The sequence below is a fragment of the Cucurbita moschata genome, unplaced genomic scaffold (genome assembly GCF_002738365.1).
Source record: "Cucurbita moschata cultivar Rifu unplaced genomic scaffold, Cmos_1.0 Cmo_Scf00094, whole genome shotgun sequence".
In the NCBI taxonomy this organism is placed as follows: Eukaryota; Viridiplantae; Streptophyta; class Magnoliopsida; order Cucurbitales; family Cucurbitaceae; genus Cucurbita; species Cucurbita moschata.
This window is the reverse complement of record NW_019268610.1, coordinates 550,880-570,775: the sequence shown is the minus strand read 5'-3', so window position 1 is coordinate 570,775 and position 19,896 is coordinate 550,880. Positions and strand designations below refer to the sequence as shown.

The 19,896-nt window shown below is 34.9% G+C and overlaps 2 non-coding genes across 2 annotated transcripts; both read right to left on the bottom strand.

The window, feature by feature from the left end:
- Window positions 1-1,074: 1,074 nt before the first annotated feature.
- Window positions 1,075-1,146, bottom strand: TRNAP-UGG. The gene has a single exon. It is a non-coding gene; the product is annotated as a tRNA-Pro (tRNA).
- A 107-nt stretch (window positions 1,147-1,253) lies between these two features.
- On the bottom strand, window positions 1,254-1,325 carry TRNAP-AGG. The gene has a single exon. It is a non-coding gene; the product is annotated as a tRNA-Pro (tRNA).
- Between the last annotated feature and the right edge of the window lie 18,571 nt (window positions 1,326-19,896).

The window sequence follows — 19,896 nt, the reverse complement described above, 5'->3', positions numbered from 1 at the left end:
TGTCTTTCTCATTCGACATTCTCTCTTACCAAGCACTCATACTCGCCAGGGTTGAGGAGACAGCCCGTGAGCTAATTGGGTTTCGAGATTGGTATGCGTAAAAAGAGCTCACTTTCGACTTTCTCCTTGACGTTTTGTGCCCGGTTCTGGTTCAGGAAAGGGTCTGATCTCTTTCATTGGAGCACATTGATGCCGAAGGAGTCTTCCAAACCGGTGGAGAGGCTATGATGACTTCAGGCTATTCAAATAACATGACTGATACTACAAAGAAAGGGTATCTAAGTCACACTAGTGAAATAACTTTTTCATAATAATTATCTCGATATATGATACCAAAAACCTGCCTGATGACTGATAAGGTAAGGGGTTTCAAAAGACAAAAGAATGACAATTTGGGGCTTTGCACTTCAGCCCCTGAGAATACCACATCAAGGTGACAGGATTCGCCTGCCTTCGGATAGGCGATGGGGCTTTGCACTTCAGCCCCTGAGAATACCACATCAAGGTGACAGGATTCGCCTGCCTTCCTGACCACGGATAGGCGATGGGGCTTTGCACTTCAGCCCCTGAGAATACCACATCAAGGTGACAGGATTCGAACCTATGGCTCTCTGAAACTTCTTGTCTTCCTGACTACGGATAAGCTATGGGGCTTTGCACTTCGGCCCTTGAGAATACCACATCATGAAACTTCTTCATTCAGTTATTTGGGCAACAGATCCTATTTGACGACAGCGGACAACATAATGAAAAGTAGAAAGAATACAATAGAACAATTTGTGTAATGTTATTTTTGAAGAACGGCCCAAGATGATCTTTATTCTTCTTCCAAGAATATGTTTCATTTTAAATCATATCATCTTCATAATTCATTTTGATATAATATTGTTGGGGGCATTTTGAGAGGTCTCAAGTAGTATATCTTGATTCTTAGTTGCTAGTCTATATATTTTCGGTGCCTCAATATATGAAATTTATATTAAAGTTGTGCATTGCCACGCATTCCTTTGGGTTAGGCCCCATTGATAACTAAACAATTTTTTTTCTTTCAAAATTGTCCTTTTTTCTTTTGGAGGGGCATTCCGAGAATCAAACTCGAGACCTCTTGCACCCAAAGCAAGAATCATACCACTAGACCAAATGCCCTTATCATGGACTATATATTAAGTTGTTTATGGAATGTATCATCATTATATTAAATAGATCATTATCATTCAATTTCTCTGAGGCTCATCTTTTGAGAAATGAACATAGGGGCATTATGAGAATTGAACTCGAGACCTCTCGCACCCTAAGCGAGAATCATACCACTAGACCAAATGCCCTTTTTAAGATAAATGCAACATTTTTAACTCCTACTCAATATATTTTTTTTTCTCAAATTTGAAATCTATTTTCTTGAGCGGTTGTTGGACAATAAAACAAAAAGTTGATGGTCTAGTATTTTACTTGTAAGTAAGACATGTAATATTGAATTGTTCTAATATGCAAGTGTTATCAAATAAACTACAACCCAACAAATGAATCAAACTAATCAGTTTGGGTTGGGTTGGATTTTTTCAGCTCAGTTCATCAGTTTGTTTGATTTAATTCTTCTATTTTGCTTCGTATGACAAGAAAATGAAGTTGTATTGAATGTACCATAGTTTTATTTATTACAAACTCATATGAAATTAATTGCATTAATAGTACTAAGAGTTGGAGTCTATAAACATTTCATGAACTTAAGTGCAACCACTACAACAAATAATAGATATGATAGCTTATGAAAAACGCTATCATAGACTTTTTATAACGTTTTTCAAACGTCGTGACAGCCCATGTTATTAAAAGTTTGAGACTTTTTATATTGTCTTTTTCTAGCTATAAAAAATGTTATAATAGAGTATGATACTATAGCTTATATAAATTGCTATAAAAACATTTTATAGCATTTTTTTTAGAGCTATAATATTTTTAATATAACTAAAATATTGGCTATTTTTTACTTCTAAAAGCATTTTCTTAATGTTATAATATAGTATTTATAGCTTTAATCTTATGTTATGATAAATGTTATTTAATCATTTATAATTACTATAATTAATGTAATAATTTTTTTAATGACATTTCTTTTATGTTGTATAAATTTTATTATAATTTTTATTTTTGATTAAAAGACTCAGACAATACTTTTTTAATATAATCTAACATGAAAGAATATTTTATAACACAATAAATATGAAGGGACTTCCATTCATAATTAAAATTTTACAATAAAGTATTCAATTTGATGAACATAAAATTTAGGAAATATTTAAGAAACATATTACTAAAAACTACAGCTGAAGAAGAATAGAGACAATAACAATGCCTAGGCTCAGTACTTCCAGCTCTTTTAATATGTTGTGCAGTCGATGCCTTACTAGTCCATTGTCTCTATAATGTTGTCCAATGTCGAGAAAAGAATAGTAATAGATAATGGAGTAATTTGTTAGCATGTTTCACTTGTTCCTGCAATTTTCATAAAAAAAAAATAAATAATGTGGATGATGTGCCAAACATCAGCAAGATATGAGAACTACTAAAATGATTATATTAGTATTATCATACTTCACAATCACAGGTTTACTGAAATTAACGATCTCGTTTTAAGGAATAGGAGCAGAATTCCACCCAGACAAAACTTCTTCTAAAAAAATATTTATGCAAACAAGAGATTACAACACTGTCAATAGAAGCGCCAAACACTTAGGATCAAAGCAATTAAAAATAGTATTTATTTAACTTCAATTTAGCATAATTTAGTGCAACAAACCTGTGGGGCACACAAGCGTAAACTCTAAATGGCACAAACATTCAGTAAAGGAAAGGGGGAAAGAGAGAAAGAAAGATTGAACAGTAAAGGAAAGGGGAAAGAGAGAAAGAAAGGTTGGACAGTGGTTTTCGCCTTTCCCTTTTTTTTCTTTTTAAACCCAACTTTTCTTTCTTAAAAAAAACCAAATGTCCTCTCTTGTTTAACCCAACTTTTCACCATCTTTTCACCATCTTTTAAAAAAAAAGGAAATGTTCAGCTTTTTTTTTCTGCCTCTTTCATAACATAATATTTAAAATGCTATACTTATTTATTGTAGTAAACTCATGCTTGATTAAAGACGAGATAAACTTTAGTTAAGTAATTGAAACTTGAAATTACTTCACGTGGAGCTTCAATTACTCTACATTAGCTACTATCTTTAGGATTTACTAATTGGACACGAGTTCTTGGATTTAGGGGATTGTTTTATGTAATTTTCAACTACAACTTATGTTTTCAAATTTTAATTTTTAGGTCATAATTTAGGTAGTGGTTGTATATTATGGATGAACACTAGAGTTTCTATCTCGTTCCCCACAATTACTCTAGTTTTTGTTTGAAGGCTATAATTGTCATCTATGGCTTACTATGGCTTCTTTTTGGCTCCAACTCACGAAAATCTACAACAAGTAAAATAACAAAATTAGGTTCCCCGACAACAGTACCAAAAACTCTTGTGGATGTATTTATTAAAATGATGTAAAACTCACAAGATTAAGTTCAAGTATACACTATTACAAGTAGGAAATAATAAATAAATTATCGATTCCACAGAGAACCTATCCTTTTGGTAAATTTAATTGCTGGAAATTAGGTGAGTTTTTGGGTAACATTCAAATGGATGTTGGTGATTTTGACTCCTTAAACAAAACTGAAGCAGAGTGCCACTGCTAAATAATGAGAAAATCAACTATAATGAGGAACGTTTGGTTAAGAGAGATTAAATAGATAAGTTGTTGAGTTTTGGGGTAGATTTCAGTTCCTTTTAATAGATTTCCAAGCCCACTTCCGAGGGTCATGAATGATGATTATTTTCATAATCGTTGTAATTTCTATCAGCATGGCTCTAGGAGAAGAATTATTCCTAACCCTATTATTACCCTTCAAGTTTTCTCGCTATGGAACTAGAGTATTAAAGAGGATTTCATTGCTCCCTCTCTTCTCCCAAATAAGAGAACAACGATGTATGTAAAGTAGTTAATTAAACACACATGTAAATCATTAACAACAACTCATTAATAAACTAAAATCATACCGTCAACATAGTTAAACTATATAAAACTCTCTCGCCTACCCTATAAAGTTTAGCTCTCCGTACAGACTGAATTAAACAAAGAAATTCGCATCTCAATCATGTAAAATTGATGGAATGAGAAAAGAGAATAAGAAAATAGAGAGTTATCCCAGTTTGTTGTCGTTCGTCAATGGAAGTTCCCTTCCCTTGAGCTCTCACGTCCACCTCTTTGCCCTAATCAATCCTTATTGGTCTCCTTTTCCTTCTGCTATCAACAGGTGCTGGATTAGGATTTTCTTCTTCTTCTATGGTTTCACAGCAGCGGAGGCTACTGTTGTCTAATCCGATTTCTCTCCCCAAGTGTGGCCCCTCCCTATTTTAGGTATCCTTTTCCTTTTATAATGCTTGTTTCTCCTAATTTAGGGCTGAGAAAGGATAACATTGTCCACCTAGGATGTTTTTAATTTGGTAGCCAATGATCCACGTGGACTGCTGATGTGGATTAAAATTTTCAGATCATCCCCGAAAAGTTTGCTTTCCGGATTGCTTCAACATCAAGGTTAGCAATTTATTTCCAGATTTGCAAGCAATGCTATTTCCAGATTTGCTATAGCATCATGGTTTAGTATAAATGTTCTAGAATTTTACCAAATAGCTTAATTAAGTGTACAATTATGCTCGATTTATGCAAATTGATCTTCTTTTCATATTAAGCCCCAATTGGCTATTCCATATATACTAATTAGAATAAATGGGAGCAATTAATGAGAAAATGGTGAGTATAAGTGCAAAATTAACGGTAAAAAGACTTGATATAACTCTACTTTTGGAAAGTTATCACACCCCCAAACTGAAGAGATTGCTCATATTTGAACTCGTAAACAGAGCGGTGTACCGGTTTGATCCTGAGCTGTGGAAAGGATTGAGTTTGCTCTTGCACTCGTAAAAGAAGCGATGTAGTGGTTGGGCTCGAGCTTTGATTCGAGGAAAGAGTCAGAAAGTTTTATTCAAATTCCCAAGAGGCGCTTGGGGAGTGGAGTAGGTCGAGTTTGGCCGAACCACTAGTAAAAAGACTTGATATAACTCTACTTTTGGAAAGTTATCACACCCCCAAACTAAAGAGATTGCTCATCCTTGAACTCGTAAAGAGAGCGGTGTACCGGTTTGATCCTGAGCTGTGGAAAGGATTGAGTTTGCTCTTGCACTCGTAAAAGAAGCGATGTAGTGGTTGGGCTCGGGCTTTGATTCGAGGAAAGAGTCAGAAAGTTTTATTCAAATTCCCAAGAGGCGCTTGGGGAGTGAAGTAGGTTGAGTTTGGCCGAACCACTATAAAACTACGGTGTTATATTTTCTAACTCTTTTCCTATTTAAATTCCTTTTTCTATTTAAATTCTAAATTATTGTTAATTTTTATTGCATGGTATCAAGTCTTATTATTATTTTTTTTTAAATTATTGTTGAAACCCTCTTCACCCCTTCTAGGGTTGTCATATCGATCCAACAAGCTCTCCATAGAAACTGAATTAAACAGAGAAATTCGCATCTCAATCATGTAAAATCGATGGAATGAGAAAAGAGAATAAGGAAATAGAGAGTTATCTTGGTTTGTTGTCGTTAGTCAATGGAAGTTCCCTTCCCTTGAGCTCTCATGTCCACCTCTTTGCCCTAATCAATCCTTGTTGGTCTCCTTTTCCTTCTGCTGTCAACAGCTGCTGGATTAGGATTTTCTTCTTCTTCTCTAGTTTCAGGATTTTCTTCTTCTTCTCTAGTTTCACAGCCGTTCACAACAGCGGGGCTGCTGCTGTCTAATCTGATTTCTCTCACCCAAGTGTGGCCCCTCCCTATTTTAGGTATGTTTTTCCTCTTATAATGTTTGTTTCTTCTCATTTAAGGCTGAGAAAGGATAAAATTATCTACCTAGGATGTTTCTAATTTGGTAGCCAATGATCCACGTGGACTGCTGATGTGGATTCAAATTTTCAGGTCATCCCCGAAAAGTTTGCTTTCCGGATTACTTCAGCATCAAGGTCTGCAATTTATTTCTAGATTTGCTGATTGCTTCAGCATCAAGTTCTGCAATTTATTTCCAGATTTGCAAGCAGTGCTGTTTCCAAATTTGATATAGCATCGTGGTTCAGCATAAATGTTTTAGAATTTTATCAAATAGCTCAATTAAGTGTACAATTAAGCTCGATTTATGGAAATTGATATTCTTTTCATATTAAACCACAATGGGTTATTTCATGTATACTAATTAGAATAAATGGAGCAATTAATGAGAAAATGGTGAGTATAAGTGCAAAATTAACGATAAAAAGACTTGATATAACTCTCCTTTTGGAGAGTTATCAAAAAAGGAAAAAAAAGAAGAAAAAGAAACAAGGTTGAAAATTACCAAAAGAAGAGACAAGGAGCAATATCATAGCGAAAGCCAAGTTGAAACTAAGTTTGTTTGCGATTATGTTGTATTGTAAATGGTTTGATGGGATGAGGTTAGTTTCATTGTTGTCCATCCCATTATATAATCTTTGGGACAATATTCAATTAATTTGCTAATATGAATTTTAGAAATACAACATTAAATGAGATGTTATGAATTTAATACAATAAGGTTACCATTTACCAACTTAATGTAAAGATCACAAGAGGGATGCAAGTAATGAATTGGGATCAAGTTTTTATTTCTTCCAAAGGATGGAGAGAATTAAAAAATATATATATCATTTTAATCTCACCCCTAAGAAATATTTTTTGGGTTGACCGGTTACAACAACTCAAGTTCACCGCTAATAGATATTATCTGCTTTGATCTATTATAATAGTCTAAGCTCACTGTTAACAAAAATTGTCTTCTTTGATATGTTACAACCGTCCAAGCCCACCACTAAAAAATATTGTCCGTTTTGAGCTGTTACATATTGCTCTCAGCCTCACGGTTTTAAAACGTGTCTACTAGGGAGAAGTTTCTACGACATTATAAGCAATGTTTCGTTCCCCTCTCCAATCGATGTGAGATCTCATAGTTACATTTTATTATACTTCGAAGTTTAGTTTTCATTTGGTTATTGGTTCGAATATTTTACATTTTACTCCTAGTTGTCAGTAATGCTCAATTTGGTCATTAGCGTTATCTTTTGGTTAATTAATTTAAAATAATTATGATGCTGATCCATTTTGTATCATATCGACGAGATTCCTAGGTTCGGGCCGAAGAAGCAATGTCACTCGATCACTATCAAACCGACTGCAATCTTTTTGGTCTGTGAGGATCCCAATCCCAACAGAACACCTACTTCTAATAGGTCATGAAATAAATCAGAATCATCCTCAACGAGTGCATAAGAAGTGTTCCCATTTTATTCATCGGGTCCGGATAGAGACCAAAGGTCTTGAACGACCGATCCAGCAGAACAACTGAAAAGATAAAAAAGTATCTTCTTCATAAAATTTATTAAAATTTATTTAATTCTTTTAAACATTTATAGATATTAACCTTACGAACCAAAACATTGTAATTAGTAAAAATTCATGGATGAAAATGTAAATCATGTGTAACGACTCTAATTTTAAGGTATGCAATATACATATTAGGAGAGTTTTCAAATGTTTTCATGAAACCTTGGAGCCTTTATATAAATATTTCAAATATTTACTTGACAATAAAATTTAAATTAATATAAAGTAGTAATTATGAATCATGTTTTTAACTAAAAAAATGTGATGACTCTATAAAACAACACCCTAAGTGACCCTATTGTTAGGATTAAAAAATACACACATGTAAGTCTTTCAATGTTTAATGGGATCTAAAATCATATTTTGGTTTTAGACTTATTTAAGACAAGGTCGTAGTACAGGACTGGTGAGGAAGGTGAAAACATCAACCATGTGATGGCTCCAATATTTTTGTGTTTTAAAATACATCTACTTCATTTTGTTTTATGTTTTCGGGTACAAACATCAACCATGTGGCGCGCGAGAGGGACGAGGAGATTGAATTGATTCTGATCTTTTAATAACTTTCATAGTATTGTATTGTTTTGTTTAATGAGTTGTGCCCATCTTATAGAGTGAAAAGTCAAAATTAAGTTGTAGTCTTGTTGTTCGTTGTTCGCTGCCACCACAGATTCCTTTCTCTCCTGCACATAATCCCACACAAAAAGAGATTGCATAGAGCTTTGACTCGATCGGTGGGTCCTACTAGCACAAAATAAGGACTTGAGCATGAAGTGGCTAATCGAGAATGCTCATAACATCCTTATTTATTGATTTTAGTAGAAAGATTTTGATTTTCAGTAGCAAAGTCATTTGCCTGTAAGATATATGACAACTAAAGTATAACTACCCAAGCCTTCCACGAGGAGATATTGTCCGCTTTGGCTTGATATGTATCGTCGTTAGCCTCAGGGTTTTAAAATGTTTCTATTAGGAAGAGGTTTCCACACCCTTATAAGGAATGTTTCGTTCCCCTCTCCAACCAATGTGGGATCTCACAATCCACCCCTTTGAGGGCCTAACGTCCTTGCTAACACACCGCCCGGTGTTTGGCTCTGATACCATTTGTAACAGTCAAGCCCAACTCTAGCAGATATTGTCTACTTTAAGCCATTACAAATGGTACGAAAGCCAGTCACCAGACGACGCAAAGCACTAGTTAGAGTAGGGCTAGACCCTCTCCATAGTAGATGCGTCATAAAACCTTGAGGCTGACGACGATACGTAACGGCCCTATAAAACGTTCTATAAAACGACGCAATTCACGCAGTCATCTCTCATCTACCTCAATCGCTCATCCACAATAATCATACTTGAACTCATAAATCATAAAGAAAAAGTAATTTTTCAATTTAATCTAATAGGTAATATTGAAATACATGGTTTTATCACAGTCTTATTCATTTGTGTAAAGCATATTGCGATGAAAATAATGGTATTTATTGAATAGCTGTTGAGAGCCACTTCTTAGTTTTGAGTGGTATCACTGATGTTGTCATGGTGGAAGCTGAAGTGCGGCGGCGGGCTCTTAGGTATGCAAAAACACAGCCCAAATTTGCACTCACAAACCTTAGGATTAAAGCAATCTTGGATAGTGTTGCACGTAATATGAATATGACTTCCTTGTATTCCCAATGGTTTGCTTGTCACTGTTCATCAAACAAAGTAATACTCAAATTAATATCAAAATCAATCTAATGACTCAAAAAATTCGATCAACTCAACCCAATCTGTGCAGTTTGAGTTAGGTTATGAATTTATTTGGACTCAATTCAAATAACTAAAAACTTTTCTCATTGAGTTGGTTTAAGGGTTCTCCCAAAACTAGATTGGATTGACCGAACCAATCTGGTTCGAGTTCAGTTATAAACTTATTTGGACTAGATTTAAATAACTAAAAACTTTTATGATTGAGTTGGTTTATGGTTCCCAAAACTAGATTTAACCAAAACAATCTAAATTTATTGTTAATTTTAAAATATGCATTTTTGTGTACAATACAATGATATGTATTTATTTTATTTCATAATTATTTTTTTGATTATTTATTTTCTACCATATCTAGTAAAAGTAATTTTTCAAAACATATGTTGAATTGAGTTCTACTGAGTTCGTTTTTTGGTAACCCTAAAACTTATTGGTTTGAATCTTTATACAATCAAACTTACGTTTAATTTTAAGATATACATGTTTGCTTACAAAATATACACAAAATTGAATTGCAAATCGTAACCAAACATATGAAAATAAATAAACATATATTTTACAAACTAATGTTTTATTTTTATCAAAATAAAAAAAAAATTGAATAAATAACACGAACTACCAGAACCAACTATCTATCCCAAAAATTTATGGTCGAGTTGGGTTGAGTTGGATTCATTATATAATAACGGTTATTTATGCTGAAAAATTTATAATGCAAATAATTGAGTTCGGTCTACAAAATGTCATAATCTGACCTGACTCGAATCAACCCTCAAACACTCGTACATTTTTTAATAACTACAAGATACCTGTATCGAAGACGGTGAAGAACAAGATGATTGCACCTAGGAAAGCCAACTTGATAGAAATATTCTTGTCCATGACTAAGGGATTTTAGAGCTTTTTGGGTGCTGATAATTCTACCCAACTCTTATATAATTGACAATATTTACTGGCTTTCCAAATTTGGTAACATGAAACCAAAATATGGTATGATAACTAAAATGGGAAGATTAAAAAAAAGAAAAAAAAAACTAATGTACAAATCAACCAATAAATTTATTTAAATTAAATAAATTTGACTGTTTGGTAGCTATCCTATGTTTTGGATTTGATTCAAATAGAAATACTTTTACCTATAATTTTGAAATTCAATAGATTAAAAACAATCTAAACAAATGTTTGTGGAATAGCTAAAACATCCTCTTATTGATAAATAAATGTTAGAATTAGCATAAAAGATTTCACACAAGAAGTTAGTAACGGTTTATATGTCCTTTTCATAAATTTTATTTAATGATAGAATGAATTTTGAAAAATACTTCGAAAGTAATCAGTGACCCGAAATTTTCTACTTAATTTAAGGTCGTCACTGTATATATATCATGAACATTGAATGCGAAAATACTTTATTTAAACTTTCATAAAACGACATCTTCATTTTAAAACAAAACCATGTTCTTACGTGTTTTGAAAACATTTTTAAAAACGACACAACAAAAGAATAAATAAAATAAATAAACGTTTAAATTAAAAGCATCCTATTCTAGCGTAAGTCTAAGAAAATAATACAACTACCTCATGCATGTGCCATGGTCTCGAATTGCGATGTCGTCGTCAGCCGTACAGAAATGCCTTGCCTTAATCTGAAATAGAGGTAACACGTGACTTGAGTATTTTGAGAAATACTCAGGAAGTGACCCCATTATTGGGGTTAAATGCAAAAAAACATGCGAATGCAATGACGGGACCTATCATATCAGTCTTTTTTTCCATGATACTATCCTAATGGGCAGCCTAGATGTGTGCCATGTACTCTACACACAACCCATACGTGCAAGTACAAGCTCATTAGGCAGTTTGCACACCGTTGGACCCCTTTTCTTGTCGGGCAAGCCTACTCTGGTAGCTCCTTATGCCGGACACCCATTAGAATTAGTAACCGTCATGATAGCATTATATAAAATATAATAATACTTCATCTGTCTAGTGGTGTACGTGTCCATACGCTCGTGATGGAATAGGGGTATCCCCCAATGCATGAGCATAATGCATGAAGTCCCAATATTTTTTTATTTAATTATCATTTAATACAATCCCGCTAGCGTTCCATACATATCATATCGTTTTTCATATCATTTCACATATCGTATATCGTTCATATCATATCATTTCTTATTTTTTAGTTTTCATATCATACATCATTCTAACGAGGTTATATTTCATGTCATTCATATCATGTTGTATACATACAATTTAAGAGACATAACATAACGTTTCATGCTTTTAACATAACATCTTATCATATACATCTCATACCATAATATATCGCATCACAATATATAATATCATAAACATGTAAATTTATCACATATCTTGTACCATAACATATTTCATATCATATCACAACATATATATATATATATATATATCCACCCGTCATTCATATCTTGTATCATAATCATATCATATCATAAATACACACACACACACATTTCATTGAACACATTGTACCGTAAGTATTATCATACAATTCACATATTATAACATATACATAACATATCATAAGCATATCGATCCACAAATAATTAACACATATCGATATATATGACACGTGCAGAACCACGGGTCACGTCAACATCAAATATATATTTCATTTAAACACATTTTTCATTAATTCTATTCGCAATTAATTTTTGCTAATTTAAACACATTTTCCTTTCTCTCTCCCTAAATAAATCTCCATTTTTTTCCCTCGGTTAAATGATTGTATGAGACTCGATTTTTGACTCATGATGTCGTTGTCATGTATATGATTCTTTATGGTATGTTGTTATGAATAATTTGTTGCATTAAATAGCTTCATGTGGAACGAGCATGTCAGTGTATCTTGTATTCGTATGATATACTATGACCTAAAACCTTGAGAGGCACACGAACTAAACAAAAATATCGTTTATTTATTATGAGTCTAAATACAGGGTCACATCGATCGAGTTCTCTATGATCATCTTCATAATATTGATTAGTTGTTGAGAGACACTTCTTTGATCTTCTTGTTATCTTCTAAATGAATGTTCTTACTCATCCTGTGAGAGATGGAGTTGAAGTTGAAGGAATGCTTGTTGCCATGACAGAAGCAGATGTTTAATTTACAATCACAAAAAACATTATCCCTGCAATCATCTGAAGTCTTGCATGAAATACCTTTAAGATAGCTGCCTTTTGTGCCTAATGGTTTGCTTGTACCTGCATACCTAAACAATTTCCAATCAAATTTGAGTCATCTATCACGTATTGTAACACCCTAAAAGTGAAGGAAAGCCACTTATGCAAGACCCAAAACATCCAAGGAAAAAAATTATGAGAATTAAGCAAGGAAGCGGGACTTAGTAAGTCATTTCTATACCCTAAGGAGTAATCTTAAGAACTTAAGACCTTTGGAGAAGGATTGGAATGAAAGGATAAGCGAAAGGGATGAAAATGTCATTTTTCCAATTATCAAGGATCTTGCCAGATTTTTAATTCCTTATCTAGAAGGAATTTCAAGATGTTCAAGACCGAAAAAATGACCAACAAGAGATGAATAATTTTTAGGAAAATTATGGACTTTTCGAGAAAATAATAATAAAATATTCGGAAAGTGACAAATTACCGAAATACCCTTGAAGTTAAGGATAATTACGGATTTGCCATTCTGCTAAAAATCAGAACCTTAACAGTGCCTTCTGCACAAAATCCTTCGAATCTCGGCTCTCAGCCGTTGGATCTCCTCCAAACTTTTATATATTCTAGAAAACTCATGGATCGTCACATCCAACGGCTAGAATTCAAAACCAAAGTCGGTGAGGCTCTAATCAGAGTAGATATTTCCGTCGGATTCTTCAGAAAATTCAACCGACAATTCACGATGATTTTGGAGCTCCCAATGTTGGTTTAAGTTTCCCCTATAAATTCTGTAGTTGGGGCAATCATTTGGAACAAGAATCGAGCAAGATTTTGGGTCAATGTCGGTTTAAGTTCCCCCTATAAATTATGTGCTTAGATTTTGGGTCTCCTACTCTCAGGTTTCTTCCAAATTCGAGAGTAATTCTCCACCATTTCCTTTCAAACATGTTCCTATAGCTTCTAAATAGCATTACCCACAAGTTCTATGAAGGAATAGAGTCCTGAAAGTGCCTAGAAACCATTCCCCCCAATCCAATCCGTCATTAAAAAGCTTCAAGGAAAACTCAAAATTCCAATCCAAGGATATACAAGTATTCTTCGAGCAAGGACGACCCCAATAGGTTTCTGCACCTCCAAGGAATGTTTCCATAGAAGACTGCGAAGAGAAATAACATCAGGAACGTTCCTAATTGAAGAAAATTCGTTTCGGGCTCAAATTGAAGGTAAGTGTCGAATTCCTATCTACGGCCACTTTTCCCTCAAATTAAGGATTCCTTTAGCTTCAGAAAAAGAAGATGAGTAACTTTGATGAAGGAATAAAGAGCTGAAACGTCAAAGAACAAGATACCCAAGAGATTGTAAATTGGAGGCATCGGGTAACTTGCAGACCGAGAGTGATTTCTCAAAATTAAGGTCCCACACTCAAAGTCATTCCTCCAAACTAATTCCTTTAGCTTAAGGGAACAATAGGGAAGAGGTTTCGTGAAGAAATCGAGCCTAAAAAACCCCTAGAATCGGCTATCCAATACGAAATCCTCTGTTTTTACTCCGGCGAGAAATCATATTTTGGATGAACTTTGGAAGCAAATATCTTAGGCTACAATCCGATGAGAAGGTATGAAATCAATCCCTAGCTCTTCCTTGTAACACCTTCTTTAAGTTTTATGAAGGAATCGAGGGGGGAGACAGTGTGATAGGAGCTGGGGAGGGTGAGTTTCAGACGGCGGCGCGAACGGTCGCACGCGTCTTCTTCCCGTCTGGGGGAAGAAGACGATGACGTGGCCGGTTCAGTTGAACTGGCCATGTCAACCCAAAACTCGACCTTCTCTTGGTTTTTCAAAATTTTAACCCCCTTCCAGATTGATTCTCATGAAAAACTCTATGGTTCAAGAAAGTAGACACAATAAGGAGTCTGTGAAAGGAAAGTTGAGGTAATTTGGGTACCGGAAGCTCAAGAACAAAGGTCCTGAATGTTGACAGCGAGGTAAGTAGCCACCTTGGACTTTTTGTTAAGAAATACTTGCAGGAATCGTTTGGATTTCCATATGAACTCTAAACCAAGTACAAACTAGGGTTAGATAAAAGAAAAACTCAAAGAACCGCGAGTTAAGACCCTAAACCGATCAAATTGCTCGGTAATTAGGTAACATTAGAATAACCCACTAGATGAACTCCGCTGCCTATGAAATTTTAACTCTGAGCATATTATAGCACTTTGAGGTTATATATGAAGTTTGGTAGTCATTGGATAAGGATGAGTGGGTAAACCAAGAAATGGTGCAAAATGACCATAATGCCCCTAAGGAGATCTACCTACAGTTCATGACCTAGATGACCTCCAAATGCTATGAATCCTGAAGTAGATCCTATTTTATGATGTTTAATGATTTGATAAAGTTGAAAGTCATTGGAACATGTTAAGTAGCAAAACCAAGAATTATGGGTGAAATGACCAAAATGTCCCTAGGACTTCTTATGAGATTTCAAGGTCTATACGTGCTCCGGATGATTTGCTACTTCTTATAAGGTCAATTATGAAGGACATGAAGATAAGCTTGAGGTTTCAAGTTTATTGGAGTAAGTTTGGAACCTAAACCAAGTTAGGATCCAAGAAACACCTAAAGGAAACACCACAAGACTTCAGACTCTTCATGAACCCTCTAAAGAACTCCCAAAGAATCTATGACCTTCTAGAACAACTTACACTAAGATGGGTTCATATGGTTACAAATACAAGTTACAACTTATGTCTCAAGGAATTAAGGACCAAGAACAACAACACACAAGCTTTACAACTACCCAAGTAAGAAGAATGCTAGGTACCACTTAAGGACGAGGGATCAAGGTCCCCAAACTCAGAAAAAGAAACTCAAGAATGCTAGATAATACTCTAATCATGTCTAAAGTGACCTATGACCTCCCACCAAGCGGTGCCCAAGAATTCCTCTTCTAGGTGGGATGCCTTGCACCATGTTTCTTTTGCAGGATGTCACGCCTCAAGTTTCCCTCACCTATTAGAGATGCCCTGCAGACTTGAAGGATGCCATGTTCAAGTATGCACCGAGCAAGTGACCTTTATGGTCTATGACGGGGAGTAGTCTAAGATATCGGAGGAACAAGAAGAGAGTAAGTTACCTTAGCCACGAATCAAGAACCTCCTAAAACCTCCCACGGTACAGCATGCTCATGACTTAGACTATGCTGATTGGAATGCATGAAGCCTTGAGCGTAGGTAAGCAGACTGTATTATAGGGCAAGCCCTTGATGCAGTATTAAGACTACATCGCTTGGAACATAAGAAGCCTTGGATGTAGGTTTTCAGACTAAGTTGCTTGGAATGCATGAAGCCTTGGGCATAGGTTAAGCAGACTGTATTATAGGGCAAGCCCTTGATGTAGGTTTTCAGACTGTCGCTTGGAACACATGAAGCCTTGGGCATAAGTTAAGCAAATTGTATTATAGGGCAAGCCCTTGATGTAGTTTTAAGACTACATCGCTTGGAACGTAAGAAGCCTTGGATGTAGTTTTTTAGACTTTGCCGCTTGAAATGCATGAAACCTTGGGCATAGGTTAAGCAGACCATTTCGAAGGGCAAGCCCTAAGATGCAGTAAGACTACGTCGCTTGGAACGCATGAAGCCTTGGACGTAGGTTAAAGCTGTGTCGCTTGGAACGCATGAAGCCTTGGACACAGGATTGTCAGGTACATGTCTAGTGCTGTAAATCCTAGGGGGAGTGTCTTGGAGAATGAATCAATAATAGAATAAGAACCAAGAAAGTACCGAGAACAAGAGAAAGATCAAGGACTAGAGCATGGATCAAGATCCTAGTTCTAAGGACAAGAACCAGAAACCGAGAACCAAGAACCAAAAACCATAGTACTAAGGCCCTTAAAGGAAAACCAAGGTTTTAGGGTTTAAGAACCAAGGTCCTCAAGAAAGATCAAGATTAGAACCACAAGTCAAGAACAAGAATTAGAGGGGCTTAAGTACTTACAACAAGAACAAGATCAAGAACTAGCAAGAACAAAGAATGTGGTATCCTAGCATATCAAGGACATGATTAAGAGCCTACAAGTAGGCTACTTACTGAGTCTTGTCCTCATTCCTCATTCTCCACTTTTTTTCCAGGTAATAAGGAGCTGGTCGAGGTCGGGAGCGGACTCTAAAGCAGGTGCTATAGAATAACCTCACCCGTCGTCTCAACCCTTTTATTTTAAAATGTTTTGTGTCTGGTCCTTATTCTGTCTTTTAACTATTATGTGTATTTTAAATTACTAATGTGCGCACACTATTTTGGTATAATGTAATTATGTTTTAAATTTTAATGATTTTATTTCGCAAAATATTTACCCGCCTTTTAGAGCCATTGCATCAGCCATGTCCTTACAAAGAGCTTCATTTGTGTAAATGAGTGCAAATAGTGGCCAAAAATTCCTTTAGTGTACACGTGAATAAAGTGTTGAGTGTTCACGTGATAAAGTGTTGTGAGGTCTTTTGTATTTTCTTAACCTAGTTTTGCAGCAAAGTTTTATAAGTAGATTAGATGATGAATCTTCTTGAAGAAGTGGAGAATCATACGAATCAAGACATCTCAATCATGCAATATAAGCTTAAGGAAATATAAGCTTAAGGAAGATGAGTTTTATTTATCCTAGTTACAAATTTTTTTGTGGATCTCACTATTGTATTTTATGAATTTTTATTCACATTTAGGTTACATTTATGGTAACAACAAGGAAAAAAAGAAGAGTTAGCAATCTCGTGGAAGCAACCACCCTCGCATCAGAAATCTCGTGATAGACATAAATGCTTTTTATGAATTTCCTTAATGCATTTTCAGTGAGCGGCGAAGATCTAGTAGAAGTAGAAAACAGGTCAAAGAGACAAAACCGATAGACTTTTGGATCTAGGTTCAATATGGGTGGCCCAACAAGCACTAAATCACTCCCCAGCCGCCCACGACCTGAAAAGGACACTCTCCGATAAATGCATGCGTGACCTAACAAACTAGTCATGCTCTTCTCATGTGCAGAGCACACGCTTCCCACCTCAGTCGCAACTCACACGACTCGTGTGTCAACTCCATCATCATTTGTTTTCTAGTTTTTGGATATACATGTTTATTATCATTTCTTACATCTTTTCGATTTATTTACGAATTTTATTTTTATTATGTAAGTCCATGGAATTGATAAAACATTTAAAATGAATATTTCCACATAAAAAGATCACATCATACATATGGTATGACTCTATTTTAGTAAAACAAATAAGATCGTTACATTTTCATAGTGGTTAATTATAGTCCTAAGAGTATGAATGATACAACTCTTAAAATTCCTCATTTTCATAGTGGTTAATTATAGTCCTAAAAGTACGAATGATACAACTCTTAAAATTCCTAGTTGAACGTTAAGGGTTTCATGTTGAGGCTATATATATAGCCACTTATGTTGTCTTGTAGAGTAAAAAGATCATTTATGCCTTCTTTTAACTAAGTAATAAGTTTTTTTTTTTTGTAATGCTATGTAATTTAGGTTGTATGTTTAGTATCATTTAAGCTTGACATGATCGATCTTGCCTGGGGAGTGATTCAAATCTCAAACAAGTATTTTTTTTCTTTAAGATATTCAATCAACAAAGTAATTCGTTATCATGAAGCATGATTTAACTTCGGTTTGATGACGGAGACGCCTTGTGGAGGGACATTGAAAGAAGGACAATCAAACCAAAAAAGATAGGTGAGTGATTTGTGGTTCACTACCACTTTTATGTATTGCAGGATAAGCAGTGTCCATTAATTTTTGTTGACTATGCTATTTCACATGTAGTATGATGATATCAAAGTTAGGTTTCAATCGTGGGACCTGTGAGTTATGGGTCCACCACGCTTCTGCTCATATTAATCGTTTTGATCTCTAGCTTTCATCATAGATTTTTAGTTCCCTTATGGCAAACTTTGAGAAAATATATAAAAAGGTATTAACAGCTTTTCAACCCTTATATCATTTTCCATGACTTGAGACATTCTAACTTTACTATTGATATTTGTACTCCTTTTTCTATATTTGTACTACTTTTTTTTTTATAGTAGTATGATTGGGTGTCCTTTGCTTTTCTTTGTCGCGAGATATGCTTCTCCCACTCGTCTCTGAGTACTGCTGTGAAACCAAAAATTATAATTTGAGCAATAGCATGATCAAATTTACCTTGGAGCCTGTAGTAATATTTGGGGCTTTCATGTTGTACTAGTTTTTCACTCTATGGTGTGGATTTTTCTAAATTTTTACTTTAATCTTCATAACTTGTCTTGGAATGGTTGAGAGACTGTTGTTTGAGAAGTTATTTTAATGTTGGATATTTCAGATATCCTTCAAGGATGGAAAGCTTTTATCATCCCTTGAGCACTTCTGAACGGAGAGGCTTTGACATTTTCTCCGTATTGATTATTGAACTCACATTCCTCAAGAGGAGGACGAGTAGACTGGATGATTCTTCAAAGGGAAGTTTTCATCTTTATTGAGTAATCATATTGGGGCACGATTCCATCCATATGACTTCTTATCTCATTTCTTTCTTCTTTAAAAAATTCTTCAAAGAAGGCATTCCTCTCTCAAGTATTCTTTTTTAATGTGAAATCCCTTTGCAGGAATTCTTTATCAGCAAAAATTTCATTTGTGATAACATTGATCTGGTTGAAGATAGATGTATCCTCTTCCGTTTGAGTTGGAGATCTAGGATTGTCTTCATAATGGACTGAAACTAGTTTTTTGTTGTAATCAAGAGACTCTACTTGCATAGATCTTGTCATGTTGATGATTTATGGAGGTATTAGAGATTCACGAGGTATTAGATCTCGAGCTTAAGAATTCCTTTACCTTTGGAAAGAAATTTGATTCTCATTGAATCTTACTTCTGGGCTTTCCGTTATGATGTTCGATGATTTGAGCAGACTGTGAGTCTTTCCTGATTGGGGGGCTCTCATCTTCAATGAGATGCAACGTGTTGTGTCGCACATGATTGAACATGCACGCATAGTTGGCGTGTGTGGTCAAACAAGTTTGAATTCCACATAAGTGATGTTTGAATGTCAAAGGAAAATCCTGCCTAAGGTCCAACAAAGCCACAAAGCCGGGTAAAAAATATGAATAGGGATTGAGTACTCCTTAAAGTTTTTTGTGAGCATGTCAAGATTAGACTCCCCATAGTAGACGCGTTTTAAAACCATGAGGTTAACAATACATAAAATTTTAAAACAGACAATTTGTGCTAGTAGCGGACTTAGGTTTTAAAAAAAAATAAAAATAAATGAAAGTTATGGGATTAAAAACAAATCCCTTTTAAACCAAAGCCTAAATCTAACACCTTCCACCACTAAGCCAAACTATCCCAACAATTGTGTTTGGACTAACTAAGATAGTCGAGCTATCTCCAAACATGAGATTGTATCACGAT